The following is a 17,308-nucleotide window of genomic DNA, read 5'->3' on the forward strand; positions in this document are numbered from 1 at the left end:
TTTTATCCTGGGGCTCTGCTGATACAGTGTCAGGTATCTGAAAGGGAAATGTCCTCTCATGTTATGATGAAACCTGCAATGTTTTGGTGGTAAAGAATCCCTGGACTGTGAACTTCAGAACAGGATCATAGCGCTTATTTTCCTCCACGTTTGTCAGAGAGGAACCTGAAGTGACTCCAGGTGTGTTTGCACTTTGCCCAATCAGATAAGACTTTGGCACATTAATTTTCTTTGAGAGAAGGTCCAACTTACAAAGAACAAAATGCTTTGTGTGTATATCAAAACATCTCCCCCCATTTCCTGCATGAAGCAGGAGGCAATCTACTCCCATCTTCACTATGAGAACCAGGTTGGGCTGCTGAAGGAAACATTCATGAATTCTGGGGGCCCCCTAAGGCCAGCCCCCAAGAGCATTTAACTCTCAAGATAATCCATACTACGTCTCCAGCAATTCGTATATTATAGTTTACGTGTTCCTAGATGTTGCTGGTTCCAGTGGCTTCTATTCTCGGTAAGTGGTTTTTCTCTACCAGTCTCTTGTTTGGGGGTCATTGGTTTTGATCCTGGCTCAATATGAGGTTGATATAAAGGAAGGCATTTTTGTAGAAAGAGAGCCATATCGTAACTATGGATAACCTCTAAGTAATTAACGCAGCTGGACATACTCTGGCTTGGACATTAGCTAGATAATAAACAACTGAAGCATAAAGAAGACTGCATGCATTATGACTTATGATCCCTGCTTAGCTTTATATCTCCCAGCTGTAATAAGACAGTAACTTTGTTCTCTTGAGTTCCTTAGAAGTGTAGTGACCCCCAGTCTATGATGCCAGATGGACAACATTCTGGACACCCTCCTCCATAGCCCTCTACCCCTATGTAACTGCTTCAAATTTCTGTATTCTCTTTACAAGTTCTTTAGGATGGAAGTCCACCATCTTCTGATTAGCTGGCTTTTTGCTAAATAAAAGTCCTTTCTCTACACTGTCTTGCCTTTTGATGGACTAGCTTTTGTCTTGCAGCAAGCAGATCATGCCCTTTGCAAGGCAACAGTTTGTCCTGCAACCTCAAATCTCTCGTGTATCTAAGTAGAGGTGTTGCTCTTCAGGTTGCTCAGCTGTTTTTCTTGTTGTGAAGATGAGAGTGATCACTCCAATTCTTTACATATTGGAACAGAAATCATCATTCATGTCTGTTTCTCTGCAGTTTCCCTTCTGAGACTACACCATTTTCACTTACTGATTCTACTGCTAGAGCCCTGTGGGTGGTTTCAAAGTTTTCCTTTTGTGACCAATACACCTAAAAACATTATCATACAGGGATCTCTACATTTGCTTTCCTTTTCCTCATCTTCTAAAAATTCCCTATGAGGAATAACTGTTTGTGACTGGAAAGACATTTTCCATTGGTTAAGTTCTATTTTGTCATTGCCCATTTGGGGGCAGGATTGACACCTTATCTAAAATGGGATTGAATGCCAAGACTGACATTGCCACATGCATCAAGTTAATGGAAAATATTTGTTACTCATAGGTACTTCCTAAGGAGAGTAGGGCAAAGGTAAGGCCTTTATGGTGTATAGGGGGAAAGGCTGCAGGATTTCAAGGTTAAGATTCTTGTACCTGACAACAGAAAAAGAAGAGAGGCATGTGTTAACATTTGCAACTTGTTGACCCACTGTGAGCCAAACAGGGTGAGCAGGCATCTAGAGCACATTAACAGTCAAACATCAAAATAAAGTCAGTGTCCACTAAAGTTCACATCTGGGGTTTGTTGACTGAATAATATCACATCTTATTTAAGTGAATCAAATTTGAATATTCAAATGTTTGAATATGAATTTCAAAGCCATGTGAAAATCACAACCAATATATCGTTAAGATGGAGAAACCTCAAAAAAATTTGAAACCAGCCATCCCAGGGTGTTGGAAGGATCTAGAAAAATATTTCAATAGGGTTCCAGAGCCTTATTTCAGTAGTGCTATTATTTATTTTGTTGTGGTTAAATTTGTTTATTTGATTCATTGTGATTTTTATTTGTCTCACTTTAATTATTGGCGGCACCTTGCTAGTGCCATCTACCCACGTGCCACAAGCAGCCCGTTTGTGTGCTTCCCCTGGCTGGCCAATAAACGGTCCCAAGCCAAGTGGTCATCAGGACCACAGCTGCCAGGGAGTTTCTCTTCAGATAAAACATTAGCTGCCTGATACATGGGTTTCGAGTGTTTTGGACATTTCTTGATTGGCATTAACGAGAGTTTGTTGAATGACATCATATGTACCCAGGTCAGTGCATGTGACTCACCACAATGAGAATGTGAGTGCAATTGATAAAACAGCACATTTGTGTTGAGATGGGCCAGAGGGAGTTATGAAGGTGGATGCCCCAAAATGAAATATTGACATCCAGGGTACAGAGCACAAGTGATGTTATTAGGAGGAAGACCCAGGAGTTGGATATAACAGTGGTGGGCAGTGGGCACGATTACAATAAATGAATGACATAGGGGAGTGACCATTTTGACAGAAATGATTGGCATAGTAAGGACTCAACTCGAAGGTACCAGAAAACTTCATGATTAGAGCAAAGAAAAAGGCCCTAAAGGCTGGGAGTTGAATCTAACTAAGTCTTGAACAGCAGGAAGACCCATTTAGCAGGTGACAAGTTTTGTCTAAGTAAGCCATTCCGGCTTCTTTGGAGGCTGTAGCCTGGGGCCCTGAGAGAAGTGCAAGGTCCACTGAACCCCTTTTGGAAGACTCCAGGGTTGTATATTTGGAGAAATGTGTTGGTCACATCATGTCTAAAGCATCATGGGGAGTCCTTGCACTTGGTTCAGCAGGGACATGACTGATAGGATAAGTGAGTATCTACCATGGTTGGAGCATAGCAAGTAGCTCCTGCATAGGGGATGAGGACCCTGTAGAATCTATTTGCCATCAGCCAAAGAGACCCCTTCCTTGCCCTGGGAATTAAAATCATTGATTCTATTACCAGTGATGTGTTTTTCATTCAGGTGCATTGGCCAGATACTAAATTAGCCATGGCAGAAGAGGAGAGAAGTTCCTTGCATTCTGCCTAGAACTTTAGGACAAAGGCCCTTCAATGGTTTCATATTACATGGCTCACAGGGTCAGGTTAATACCATAAGGTATCAGTATGTGTCTCAGAAATTCGAGTAAGTATATCTCCCTGAGCACTGAAATGAAGCTTCTGAAGACAGGATTAATAAGTGAAGAATTAGGAGTGACAATGGTTTGTACTTGGGCAATTGTGAAGCAAGATATTCCCAGAAGTATTTATCCCAAAGGTGATGACCTTGGATACGGAGTTCTTGTAGCTATCGGGGGGACCAAACTGCAAGATCATTGGCAATGGCCACAGGATCTGTAAAAATGTGACTGTTGACCAGGGCATCCTGTAGCGCTGGCATGATGGCAGAATGTGACTCACTGAGCTGATGCGTGGGTGCAGTCTTCTTTCAGGGGTGGCCTGTTGGATCTGGAGACAGAACGCAGCATCTCTCCAGTGGACCCCATTAGGTGTGTTGGTGGCACCTGTCCCATAAAGTATATGAACTCTCCTGGTCACTCATGAGATCCCAAGGAACTCCCCAAGTGTCTAGTGTGTCTGGAAAAGGGGTGATTTCCTCCAGGACGATTGCATCACTCAGAGGACGGGGAACACACTTCCTCCTGCAGGTGGGGGACAATAGAAGTCCCTTTTTGGGCTCTATCCTGTAGGTACTAATAACTTTGCAATGAGGAAGGCTGTGTGGTGAAACAAGGCTGATGGGTGCTCCTTTCACAACCCAAGGGAAAGCGGAAAGCTGTCTGCACTGGATCATCAGCTCGGGGTCCGTGAGAGCTTCCATTTCCAGAAAGTCTGCATCTGTCGCCAGCAGTGGCTGCTCTAAATGTGTTTAGCACCAGACTGAGAAAACTTTTGTGCACCAGAATGTCCCGGGCAATTTATGGCCATCAGGGGTGACTGAGAGCCTCTGGGAGGCATGAGGAGGCTGCTGAAGCCTCTGTGCTGTCGGAGTCTGGGGAGGGAGCCACCATGGAGTGCCTGTGATTTGGTCAGATGCTAGAGCCATTGTTTCCCCAAAGTTGTTCAATTTTTAAGTCTTTTGTAAGTAAGCAAGTAGAGAAGATAATTAAGGGATTGTTGCAACTCAGGGGTACATGCTCATGACATGATTTCTGCCACTGCTTCTTCCACCCTCTCACCTCACAGCCCCCTGCTGTGCTGCAGAGAAATTTTCAGAAGGGACAGGTGTGGGTTTCTAAAGATGTTGCCGGCAGGCAGGCACAGGGTTGCCTTGAGCTGAGAAACATATGGCTGGAAATGGACTCAGGACTGCAATGGAAAGACATGATGCTGATGCCTACGGATTAGATCCCACTTGGGGAGAAGTGTGGGAGATGCCTGCATGTTTCAGAACCACAGTATTTCCAAAGATCTGTCCACGAACCTGATTTAAACTCAAAGACAGATTCTGGGAGCCCTCTCACTTCACTCCTAGTTATGAGTCTGAGCTGAGGGCAGGTGCAGCCCTAGGGGGTGTTTGCTCAACTAAGACAGGGTTGCAAGAAAGGCCTGTTGGGGACTGAGTCCTCCTTCCCAGTCCTTCATTCTTGCCAAGAAGGATCCCCAGGTGGAGGAAAGGAGTGTTGCACATGTAAAACTCAAGGTTCAGGAGAGGTTAACATCCTCCCAGCATGGGGAAGCATTCTGGTTCTTCGTTTTCTATCAATTATTTTGAATATATACACATATTATTTAAGGTGTAGTAGTGAGTTTTCACAAATGTCCAGTAATATTACCACCAAAAGATGCAGAACACCCCACACCTCAAAAGCGCACTCTCGTGGTTCCCATTTCTACTAAACCCTTCTAATACATAGGTCAGGACTAAAAAGGGGGAAAGCCTGTATTTTTTTGCTCTTTAATAAACTCAAAGCTGTTACTTTCCTTGCTCCTCTTCCACAACATGTGCTGGAAGTCCAGGCTATGGAAATGAGACCTGTGAACAGGAAATGGGCTCCAGGGCTTGGTGGGTCATTAACATAAAAAGCTTCCAGCTACTCCTGCTATAAAAAGACATTCAACATGTCCCATATCTCCTTTACATTAAATTAGGTAATTACTCAAAATGATACAAACTTTCTGCAGCTCAACTCAATTATTCCTTGCATGATTACGTTCTAAACATCCATAGCTCTTTTTGGGGTTTCCACTGAGAAATCACACTGGACACGCACAGTTACCACTGTCCTCATAGAATAAACTCAGGTGGGTTACAACAGTGCAGATGAGGGCAGCTCTTGCTCAGTTGGGAGGATCTCCACGGCTTAAAGGGGTATATGTTGTGTCAGTCTGAATAGCAGCAAAATGAAAATGCCAAAGATATTACAAGTTAAAATATTTAAACATATTATAATCCTCTCAAATGACTTTAAACACAAAAAGACACCACAAACTTTTGTGGCCCAAATCAATGGGAAGTCTCAAGTCCCAGATACTTGGGTTGAAACTCATGATCAGACGTTATATACAGAAAAGACTTAATGACTGCAAAAATGAACCATGCATATTTCTTTATGAGGAATCTTAATTATTAATCACAGGGAAGTAGAGCTTTCGATATTCCTGCTCTCTGCTCACATCCACATCCAAGCAGTTCCTGACCTGGTAGGAAAAAGAAAAAAAACTTGAAATGAACAACTCTTCTTAGATCCATGAGAGCACTGAGATCATAGGCAAACCACTCAAAACTGGAAGAGAGAAAATAAAGATGGCATTTAAAAGTATTCCCCAAATATTCTTAACAAGGCTCATACTGAAAACAATCTATTCCACCAGAGGCTAATGCAGAGACAAAAAAAGAGTAAATGAGACAGAACACAATATCCTTAAAACATAAAGCAGCGGCAGGCCAAAGAGGGGCGCCTGGGGAAGTGGGGTGGTGGGGGCCGGGACAGGGGCACCCTCGCTGCACCCTGTGGGTGGTGGCCTCGGCCCACCAGCACAGCCCTTCCCCGGCCCCGGCCAGTCCTCGCCATCCTTGCTGTGCAGTGGGACCTGAAGGGGGAAAAGGAAAAGAGATCCTATTTGCTATGTGGAGAATGGATTGGAGAAGGGAAATAAGTGGGAGACCATGCAGCAGACTGTTGCAGAAGCCCAGGTCTTTCTGTCCGAGCAGAAGGAAGGCAAAGTTGCTCTCTCACAGTTCACCAGCCTGGAGCTGAAAGATGATTTCCTCCAAGGGCTGCAGATGCTGAAATCCTTGCAGAGTCAGCATGTTGTCACGCTGCTTGGCTGCTGTGAGGAAGACAACACTGTTCTCACGGAATATCACCACTTAGGTGCCTTAAGCAACCTGGAAGAAACACTAAACCTTTCTAAGTACCAAAATGTGAACACGTGGCAGCACAGGCTGCAGCTGGCCATGGACTGTGTCAGCATCATCAACTACCTGCACCACAGGCCCCTGGGCACACTGGTCATGTGCCACTCCAGCGACCTGTCCAAGATGCTGTCCCAGTGTCTGCCGACAAGGAACTTCAGCATTGTGGTGGAAGACCTGGACGCCTTGTCCCTACCGAACCGCAGCTCCAGGGTGTTGGTGGAGCTTCATGGCGATTTTGTGGCTCCAGAGCAGCTGTGGCCCTATGGAGAAGACATGCCTTTTCATGATGATCTCATGCCCTCGTATGACGAGAAGATCGACATCCGAAAGATTTTAGATGTCTTCAGTGTCCTTTTGGGGCGCATTGAAGGCAGTGATATGGTCTGATTCCATTTGTTTATATTCATAAGGCATGTAAGAGCCAGACTGCAGAAAGACTCACTGCTCAGGACGTCCTGGACACCTATCAGGTTTGGAATTTACTCAGAGACACTATGATATCTCAAACAAGAGGAATGCTATAAAACCAGTCCAGGGAGGGAGGGTTGGGATTGAAGGAACAAATGGAATAGTTACAGCAATTCTGCTCTGAGTATTTTGATGTTCAGCTGTGTGGTCTTCCCCTGTGTCACGTACACGTGTGAGGTTCTACCCCTCCTGGGGACCTGGCGGAAGCAGGTAAGCAAGAGCAAATCCAGCTTGATTCAAGTCCGGCTTCGCTTTCCAAGGCTGATCTCTCCCAGGGGAAGATGCAGAGAAGCAGGAGTCTAACCTGTATCTGAAGGAAGTAACAAAGATGTTGCTACAAAGAGGCTTCCCCCATTTGTAAGCTTGTAGGAAATGTATATAGAGAAAGTTGTTTGTTTGTTTTTTTGTTTGTTTGTTTGTTTTGAGGAAGATTAGCCCTGAGCTAACTACTACCAGTCCTCCTCTTTTTTGCTGAGGAAGCCTGGCCCTGAGCTAACATCCATGCCCATCTTCCTCTACTTTATACGTGGGACGCCTACCACAGCATGGCTTGCCAAGCGGTGCCATGTCTGCACCCGGGATCTGAACCAGCGAACCCCGGGCCGCCCAGAAGGGGAATGTGCACACTTAAACACTGCGCAACCGGGCTGGCTCCTATAGAGAAGGTTTTTAAATGGCAGAATATGAAAGAAACATAGAGTAATTCTCCAAACAATATCTTTTCCTCATGTTTTTAGATGGTAAGGAGTTACAGGAGTATTGGGCTATGTTGCACATGGTATTGGTGAGGCATCTTTACCGTTTTGAACCATTCTTCTGTGAAGCTCCTGTGCCATCATCCTTCTAAAGAGCTGAAGGAGAACTATGACAGCATGCTCTTTGAAATTTTGAATGGAAAAGGAATATTTAAAACAGCAAGTGTGAGGGAAACTAATCTAGGTTACTGCCTTGGATGGTGCTTGTCAAAGTCCTGTTTACCTTCCAGCTAGGTTTTCTGAGTCCAAAATTAGTTATTGCAAACATTTTACATCGGCAGTGTCACTCATCCCTGGGAAGTGTCAAACTCTTCCACCTGAGTTGCATGATTGAATCCTTCAAAAAGCTCTCTCCTTGGTCACTGTCATCGTCACTCGCAAGGGATGGTGGATCTGGTGCATCTTATTCATCACTAACCAGGTAGGCACAGCCGGCACTGAGGGGCAAAGACGCTCTGCAGCAGAGCCTGCCTCCCCTGGGCTTGGGCGGCATCAGACTCACTGGGATCACTAGAGCTGGTTCCCAACCCAGAGCCTCTGACTCAGGAGGTCTCGGGCAGAGTCTGAGACTCAGCATTTCTGGCTGGCTCCCAGGTGCTGCTGGTGCTGCTGGTCTGAGGACCACATTTTGGGAACCACTGCCATTAACTGTCAGGGAGCAGCCCACAGGCAGAGGATAGGGCAGTGCTGTCAGTATTGTCCACTGTCCTGCTGCTGGTGGTTGATGGGGTCCTGTGGCTGACCAGAGAATGTGCTTCCCCAGTCTTTTTTTTTTTTTTTTGAGGAAGACTAGCCCTGAGCTAACATCTGCAGCCAATCCTCCTCCTTTTACTGAGGAAGACTGGCCCTGAGCTAACATCTGTGCCCATCTTCCTCTATTTTATATGTGAGACGCCTACCACAGCATGGCTGGCCAAGTGGTACCACGTTTGTACCCGGGATCCAAACTGGTGAACCCAGGGCCGCCGAAGCGGACCATACACACTTAACCACTGTGCCACCGGGCCGGCCCCACCCAGAGTCTTTTAACTGTCACTTTTTGTTATAAAAACTCCACCGCAACCCACTAGGCTGGCTGTGAGGAAAAGGGTGGACAATAATAAGTGTTGGCTGGGATGTGGGGAATTGGAACCCTCATACACTGCTGCTAGGAATGTAAAATGGTGCAACTGCTTTGGAAAGCAGTCTGGCTGTTCCTCTAAAAGATTAAAAATAGAGTTACCGTGAACCAGCAATTCCACTCCCACATATTTACCCAAGAGAACTGAAAACATGACCATTAAAACATTTGTACACAACTGCTTATGTCAACATTATTCATAATAGACAAAAGATGGAAATAAACAAATGTCCATCAGCTGGTGAGTGGATAAAGACAACGTGGTGTATCCACATAATGAGTGATTATTCAGCCATAAAAAGGAATGAATTCCTGATACATGCTCCAACCTGGATGAACCTTGAAAACATGCTAAGTGATGTTGGAGGAGGTAATCAAGAGGACGTGACCGCCACTCGACCCAAGAACTGGGCATTTGAAAGGTTCTCACTCCTCCCCTGTCCTTGGAATGCACACTCCCCACCATTCCCACAGTGGGAGCTGTTTTCAAGGACATAGCCTTGAGAGAGTAATGAGTTGTCGAGACCATCTGGATGGTCTATATGACTGAACCCCACTAAGGCTTCTATATAAACTTTTAAGATTCTGCTGGGCGGTGCGGAGGTCATCTTGTAGCTGCCCAAGGCAAGTGTCATAAGTTCCCTCACTGATTAAACCTGCCCCCATCCATCGAGTGTCTGCCTCTCTTTCTTCCTTCTCTCTTTGCCCTCCGTGTGTGGGCCCAGTTTGTGAACCAACAAGTGAAAGAAACCAGTCACAAAAGACCACATGTTTCTGGATTCCAATCATACGAAATGTCCAGAATAGACAAATCCATAGAAATAGAAAGTAGATTAGTGGTTTCCAGGGGCTGGCAGGGGGTCGAGGGTAAAGAATGGGGAGTGCTTGCTAAGGGGTACACAGTTTCTTTTTGGGGTGATGAAAATGTTCTGAAATTATATAGTGGTGATGGTCGCACAACTCTGAATATACTAAGTAACATTCAATTGTATAAAAAGGGAAAATTTTATGGTATGTGAATTATATCTCAATAAAGCTGAAACCACCCCCCCCCAAATAAAACATAAAGCAATGACAGAAGGTTTAAAATACACAAATGGGAAAACTGTTACCACATCAGGTTTGTTTTTGCCTGCCACCCGGAAAGCCAATCACCAAGATGACAAGATTGCCGCAGAGAGAGGGTTTAATCACAAGGCAGCCACGTGAGGAAGTGAGAGCATGAGTCTCAAATCTACTTCCCCAAAAATAGGGACTCAGGGATGTTTATGGGATGGCAGCAAGGTGGTCTGAAATGTGGAGGTAGGTGATTGGAGGTGAGAAGAGGTGAGGTAAGAGGTGATCTATGAAGCATGGTCAGACTCTATGCCTCTTCACAGGATGCATGCTGATGAACTGGCAGCATTGGCATGATCTGAAGGTGGAGGTTTTAGCCTCTTGATGTCAAAAGGTTGCCTATCGCACATCCGCACAGGCCCAGTTGATGAGCTGGTGGTTTCAACTGGCTTCAAGTGAACAAAGGGGTTCTAATTCCTGAAGAACAGCTCAAACACCCATTACCACGGTGACCCAGGCTCCAGGGAGATGTTCTCTAGAGGAATGTAGTGGGAGTCAGATAGCATATTGCCTAAACAGCCCAGTTAACAATGGTTGTTGGGTTAACAGCTAAAAGCTATAATCAGTAATTGCAAAAAGGAAAAAAACTTTAGTTCCTAGCTACTTAATCATCAATGACTATTTCAATACCCGAAGTAAAAGACATACAAAAAGGAACAGAAGAAAAAAGTGAAGTAAAAATCACTGAGTTTAACATAAAATTAAGCATAGATAGCAAACTGTACATCCAAAATCCTCAGAGAACTAAACATGGAAAACATCAAAACTGCACAGAGTATATCATATTCAGACTTGAGAAAAGTCAAAGACAGAATATATTGAAAACAGCCAGAGGAGAAAACACCTTCGTTACAGAGAAAAAAAATCAGACTTAAGTCAGACTTCTTTTCAGAAACCAAGCAAGCGAGAGTGGAGTGAAATATTTAAAGTTTTATAAAAAGAAACCCACTCTCCTAGTTTTCAAAACACAAAGCTGATCCTTTGAAAATATTAGTTACATAAAACTGGTAAACATCTAGTCACGATAACTGGAAAAAGAAAGACAGAATTTACAAATATCAGAAATGAAAGGAGGGTGAAATATGTGTAGAAAATTGAGAAAATTTATGTTTTATGGTTTGCAAAATGGTATTGAACACTTCGTAAAAATTACTGTTTAGAGAATTACATAGGGCCGGCCCGATGGCATACCAGTTAAGTGCGCACGTTCCACGTTGGCGGCCCAGGGTTCACCGGTTTGGATCCTGGGTGCGGAAATGGCACCGTTTTGCAAACCATGCTGTGGTAGGCATCCCACATATAAAGCAGAGGAAGATGGGCACGTATGTTAGCTCAGGGCCAGTCTTCCTCAGCAAAATCTTCAAAAAAAAAAAAAAAAGAATTACATAAACAGATACGGATTCCCATTTAAAATGAATCACATTCAATATATAAAATATGGTGTTAGTCAGGATTTCCCAGGGAAACAGAACCAATACAATGTGTGTATGTAAATGCATGTGTTTATACATATTATGTTTTCTTTTCATCTTTTTGTCTTAAGTAAGTGGCTCATGTGAATACGAAGACTTGGTTAAGTAAAAAACCTGCAGTCTGGATGGGCAGGCTGGAAACCCAAGGGAAACACTGTAGTTCACGTATAAAAGCAGTTTCCTGGCAGAATTCCTTCTCATTCAGAGAAGGCCAGTCTTGTGTTTACTAAGAACTACAATTAATTGGACGAGATGCACACACATTAGTGACAGTAATCTTATTTACTAAAACACCACCCATGAAATGGTAATCTTATTAGAAAAACTGCACAGAAACATCCAATAGAATGTTTTACCAAAGAATTGGGAACTATGGCCAAGCCAAGTTGACACAGACACATTGGCTTGTAGTTTTCTTCTGGTGTCACTGTCTGGCTTTGGTACCAGGGAGATGCTGGCCTCATAAAATGAGCTTGGAAGCATTTCTTGTACTTCTAGTTTATGGGAGAGTTTAAAAGGATTGGTACTAATTCTTTGAACTGACTGTTGTCAGTTGTTATTGATTTGTTCAGGCTTTCTATTTTTTAATTCTTTCCTTGTAGGTTGCATGTTCTAGGAATTTATCTATTTCTTCCAAGTTATCCAATTTGTTCTCATACAAATGCCCATGAAATTCCCTTTTGAATCTTTTTATTTTTGAGGCATCCATTGTAATATGTCCCCTTTGATTTCTGATTTTACATATTTCAGTCTTCTCTCCTTTTTACTGTTAGTCTAGCTAAGGGTTTGTTAATTTTATTTATTTTTTTCAAACCCCAAAACTAGGGACCAACCCCATGGCCTAATAGTTAAGTTTGGTGCTCTCTACTTTGGTAGCCCAGATTCACTTCCAAGGCATGGACCAGCACCAGTCATTGGTGGCCATGCTGTGGTGGTGACCCACATACAAAATAGAGGAAGACTGGCACCAGACGTTAGCTCAGGATGAATTTTCCTCAGCAAAAAAAGAAAAACAAACAAAAACCCACAAAACTATTGATTTTCTATATTCTATTTAATTTATTTCTGCTCTATATTTATTATTTCCTAATTTCCCTAACTTTGGGTTTAGTTTGTTGCTCTTTTTCTAGTTCCCTGAGGTGTAAATGTAGGTTGTTCATTTGATATCTTTTTTCTTAATATAGATGATTACCACTATAAACTTCACTTTTAGTACTCCTTATGCTATATCCTGTCAACTTGCAAAAACAAAAAACAGTTTAAGAGGCAAGTATTTATTTGGAATCAAAGAATTGCAATCCAGGGAGCACAGATTCAGGTAGAAACTCAAATAGTGTCCTGATTAGAGGAGAGGGGCTTAGGGCTTTTATGGGGAACAGGGAGGATGAGGCGAGTTGTATTAAAGAAGAGTTCACTGGTGCAAGATGACGTAAGGCTAGGTGTGTACTTCATAGATTGGCTTCACATTCAGCCATCAGGCAAACGGCTAGACTTGTACGTCGTTGGTTGGTTATATCCAGTCATCAGCAAAGTCTTCCATCAGTTCCTCCAGAGAGGATATTCCTTTCCTTACTGACTTGTTGGAATGTTGGTGGTTTGGTCCAGTTTAGAAGATAAAGAAAACAAGACACACAAGGCAATTCCTCTGAAATGGCTGCTCCGGCTCTATTTTAATATGGCTCCACTCATGTCATCTTTCACAATCCGATAAGCTTTTGAAAGTTGCGTTTTCACTTTTGTTTGAGATATTTTGAAATTCTTATTTGAGTTCATCTTTGACAGTGGTTGTCCCAGAGCATGTCATTTAATTTTCATGCATTTGTAAATTGTCACAATAAGGTTTGAGATAAACAGGCCTTTAGTGTGAGGTGTTATGATTTCTTGAATAGGTGTCAGACTATGTTTAATGTTTGCTGCAGCTGGAGGGGTCAGGGGCTTCATAGTCTATAGTGCAGTTGTACTTATCTCCCCGGCATGTTTGGGTTTCTCTAGAAACTCATTCTTATGTAGAGTCTGTGTCTTGCAGCTCTGTTTTAATCTAGTGTTTTTATTCAGGGACCCTGCTGACATGGTGTCAGGTATTGAAAGAAAACATGTCCTCTTCTGTTATGATGAAACCTGCAATGTTTTGGTGGTAAAGAATCCCTGGACTAGGAACTTCAGAACACGAACTTGGCTGTTATGTTTATATAATAGTATATAAATATATATACTTATATTTCCTCCACTTTTGTCAGAGAGAACTCCGAAGCAACTACAGGTGTCTATTTGCACTTTGCCCAATCAGAGAAGCCTTTGGCAAATTAGTTTCCTTTGAGGGATGGTCTATGTTACAGACAAAATACTTTGTGTTTATCAAAATGTTTCCCCCCATTTCCTGAATGAAGCATGAGGCAATTTTTTCGGATCTTCACTATGAGAATCTGGTTGGGCTCTTAAAGGAAAAATTCATAAATTCTGGGATGCTCCCTAAGACCGGCCCCCTAGAATTTTCAACTCTCAAGGTAATCCATACTGTGTCTACAGTAATTCATCTATTACAGTTTATGTGTTTCTAGAGTTGACTGGCTCCAGTCGTTCCTCTTCTCAGCATAAGGTAATTCTCCATTATTTACCTCTCTCTCATTTTGGGAGTGTTGGTTTGCCAGCTAACCTCAAATCTCTCATGGATCTAAGAAGAGGTGTTGATTTTCAGGTTATTCAGCTCTTTTCTTATTGTGAAGATAAGAATGATCACTCAGGGCTCTTTACATACTGGAACATAAACCATCCATTCACTTCTGTTGCTGTATTTTTCACCTGTGAGACTATACCATTTTCACTTATTCTATTGCTGATGACCATGTGGAAGCTGTCACTATTTTTCTTTTGTGATCAATGCATCTAGAAACATTATTATACTGGGATCTCTGAATTTGGATTTCTTACCCTCATCTTTTCAAATTTCCATACCATGAATACCTGTTCATCATCCAAAAGACAATTTTGATGGGTTGCCCACCGTTTTATCATTGCCCTCTTTGGGGCAGGATAATACCCTACACAAAATGAGACTGCATGGCAAGACCCATGTTGCCACGTGCATCGAGTGAATAGAAGTATGTTCATTGCTCAAAGGTACTTTCTAAGGTGAGTACGGCAAGTGTCAGCAGGCTGAGGGGGCTTGTGCAGAGGACATAGGGTTGACCCTTTAAGATGTGTAAAGGTAGACGAAGCAGGTTTTCAAGGTTTGACCCTCCTACCAACTGATGCAAAAAAGAAAAGGGGCATTTGTCAACCTCCATAATTTAGGTACCCACTGTGGGCCAAACAGGGTGAGTATGTATCCAAAGCCAGTTAAGAGTCAAATATCAAAAATGAGGGCAGTTTTTTATTAAAGTTCACTCCTGAGGTTTTTTGACTGAATGACGCCACATCTCAGTTAAATAAATTTGAATGTGAATATTAATTTAAAAGCCATGTGAAACGTATAAGCAACATATTATAATTAGCATTATAAAGCCTTAAAAAAAGGCATTTGTATCCAGTCATTCTAGGGTGTTTGAGACATCCAGGAAAATATGTCAGTATGGTTCTAGAACTCTGTTCAATTATTTTAGTAATGTTATTTAATTTAGTGTCTCATTTCTTGTGTTATTGGGGTCACCTTGCCAGTGTTGCTTACCCATAAGCAGCAAGTATCCCTTTTAGGGGAACAGAGCTCTCCCTGGCTTGTTAATAAACAGTCCAAGGCAAGGAGTCATCAGCTTACATGGCTGAGAGGGAGCTGTCCTTCACAGAAAACATTTCAAGCACTAGCTGTTTGCTGTATGTATTTTGAATGTTTTGGACATTTCTTGATTGGTATTAATGATGTGCTTGTTGAATGACATCATGTGTGCAGTATCAGAGAATCCCATGACAATGAGCACGTGAGTGTAAATGGTAGGAAAACAGCACATTTGTATTTGATGGGCCAGAGGCATTCTGAAGGAGGGTGCCCAAAATTAAATATTGACACACAGGGCACACAGAATACAGGTGATGTCAGAAGAAGGCCCAGGAGTGGGATATAAGAGTGGTAGCCAGGGTGCACTATTACAATAAACCAAAGACTTGTAGAAGTGCCCATTCTGAGAGAAATGTCTACTATAGACTCTACTTATTAGGTGCCAGTGAGCCTGATGATCAGAACAAAGCAACAGGCCCTAAAGACTGGGGAGCGAATATAACTAATGACTCAAAGAGCAGGAACATCTATTCACAAGAAAGCAAGGTTCGTCTAAGTAAGCCGTTAGGCCATCCTATGAGGCTTGCAGCCTGGGTTGTAAGAGAGGCACAGGATCCATTGAATACTTTTAAGAGCCCAGTGTTTTACATTTTGAGAAATTAGTTGATAATATCAGTAATTTCTAGAGTGTCTTGGTGAGTCCTTGCATTTTGGCTTCAGCAGGGTCATGTGTGATAGGATTAATAATTTGTCTATATAAGTAACGACCGTGGTCAGTGCACAGCAAGGAGCCAGCAGAGGGAGTGAGGGGCCCTAGAAAGTCTGTTTGCTATCAGCTGTAGTGGGCCCTCCCTTGGTCTGGAAAGTACATTCATTGATTTTATTTCCAGTGACATGTTTTTTTCACATCAGGTGCATTGGTCAGTCACTGTCAGCCACGGCAGAGGAAAGTCCTTTGAATTATGCCTAGACCTTTAGGTTAGAGGCCTCTAAATAGCTTATTACATGAGCCCAAAGGGACAAAATTAATACCATCAGGGGTGAGGTATTGGTATGTGCCACTGAAATTCTAAGCCATTTATCACCCTTAACATTGTAATGAGCCTCTGCAGATTGAGGTTTAATATATGCAGAGTTAGGACTGACCTTGATTTTTACTTGCATATTGTGAGGCAAGACTTTCTCAGAGTCTTGTGCCATGGGGCCATCGTGGATAAGGAGTTGTTGCTAGTGGTGGGATGAGACCTCTAGATCATTGTCAATGGCCAAAGGATCTGTAACAATGTGCCGATGAGTTAGATTCTTGGCCCTGGAATTCTTAACCATCACTCCATTAGTGTCTCCCTCCCTACACCCTGTTACCAGAGAGGCTTTACAGCCTACTCTTATCCATGCAGAAATCTCTAAACCACGCATGGTGGATGTAAGTTGTCCAAGAAAATTCTTGTACAAGAACCTATTGTCCATCAGCTCTGCACATGGTTAGAAAAGCCACGGCTGGCAACTGACAGTTTTTTCTAAATAGAGACCTTCCTAGGCTCAGAGTTGGTGAACCTCCACCGCCAGCTTCCACTTTGCCTTGAGTCATGAATGCAAGACCCCTCAAGCTTGCTAAGCAGAGGACTTTTCATTGAAAATATATTGATATTTACAGGATAGAGCCAAAAATTTCAAGACTGGCATATCCCACCTACAAGATGAAGTGTGTTCTTCTGTTCTCTGATGAATGCAGTCAGTTCAGGAGGAGTTCACCTCCTCTCTAGACACACTGGCCACTTGGGGAGTCCTTGGGAGCACACAAATGACACGCAGTCCATGTACTTTATAGATAGTGTGCCACCACCACACATGATGGAGTCTGCTGCAGAGTTAGTGCATTCTGTCCTAGATCAAACAGGCCACCCTGTTAAACTCAGGCATCAGAAGTTGTGAGTTTCCACAAATGTACAGTTATATCGCCATCAGGATGGAAATCACTCCATCACCTCAAAGAAACACACTCATGAGGCCCATTTGTGCTGAAACCTCCCACCCTTAACAACTGATCAGTTTTACGTTCCTATACCTTTGCCTTTTCCAGAATGTCATATAAGTGGAACACCACGTTGCCCTCTGAGTCCTGTTTGGAAACTTTGAGGCAACATTTGTAAAGGGGCGTAATTATACAAAACTTCAGTGTTCTTGTGAGTGAAATTTTTGACGTTGCCCAGGAGAAGGACACACATTATGCCTTCAAAACTAAGAGCTTCTGGGGC

General features: G+C 43.0%; 2 protein-coding genes, 1 long non-coding RNA gene and 1 pseudogene across 5 annotated transcripts in view; 2 read left to right on the forward strand and 2 right to left on the reverse strand.

Moving 5' to 3' along the window:
* Nucleotides 1-17,308, forward strand: part of LOC103567649 (zinc finger protein 709-like) — a 216,618-nt gene that overhangs the window by 151,495 nt on the left and 47,815 nt on the right. The gene's annotated exons all lie outside the window — the stretch shown is intronic.
* The window catches only part of LOC103567651 (zinc finger protein 564-like), an 85,153-nt gene that overhangs the window by 51,760 nt on the left and 16,085 nt on the right, over nucleotides 1-17,308 (reverse strand). The window lies entirely within an intron of this gene.
* Nucleotides 5,585-11,230, reverse strand: LOC139084131 (uncharacterized). Its single transcript, XR_011541479.1, has 2 exons — nucleotides 11,064-11,230; nucleotides 5,585-5,692 (listed from the first exon to the last, which is right to left on the reverse strand). It is a non-coding gene; the product is annotated as an uncharacterized lncRNA (long non-coding RNA).
* LOC103567652 (protein O-mannose kinase pseudogene) lies at nucleotides 5,726-6,806 on the forward strand (annotated as a pseudogene).

Source organism: Equus przewalskii, chromosome 6 (assembly GCF_037783145.1).
Source record: "Equus przewalskii isolate Varuska chromosome 6, EquPr2, whole genome shotgun sequence".
Classification (NCBI taxonomy): domain Eukaryota; kingdom Metazoa; phylum Chordata; class Mammalia; order Perissodactyla; family Equidae; genus Equus; species Equus przewalskii.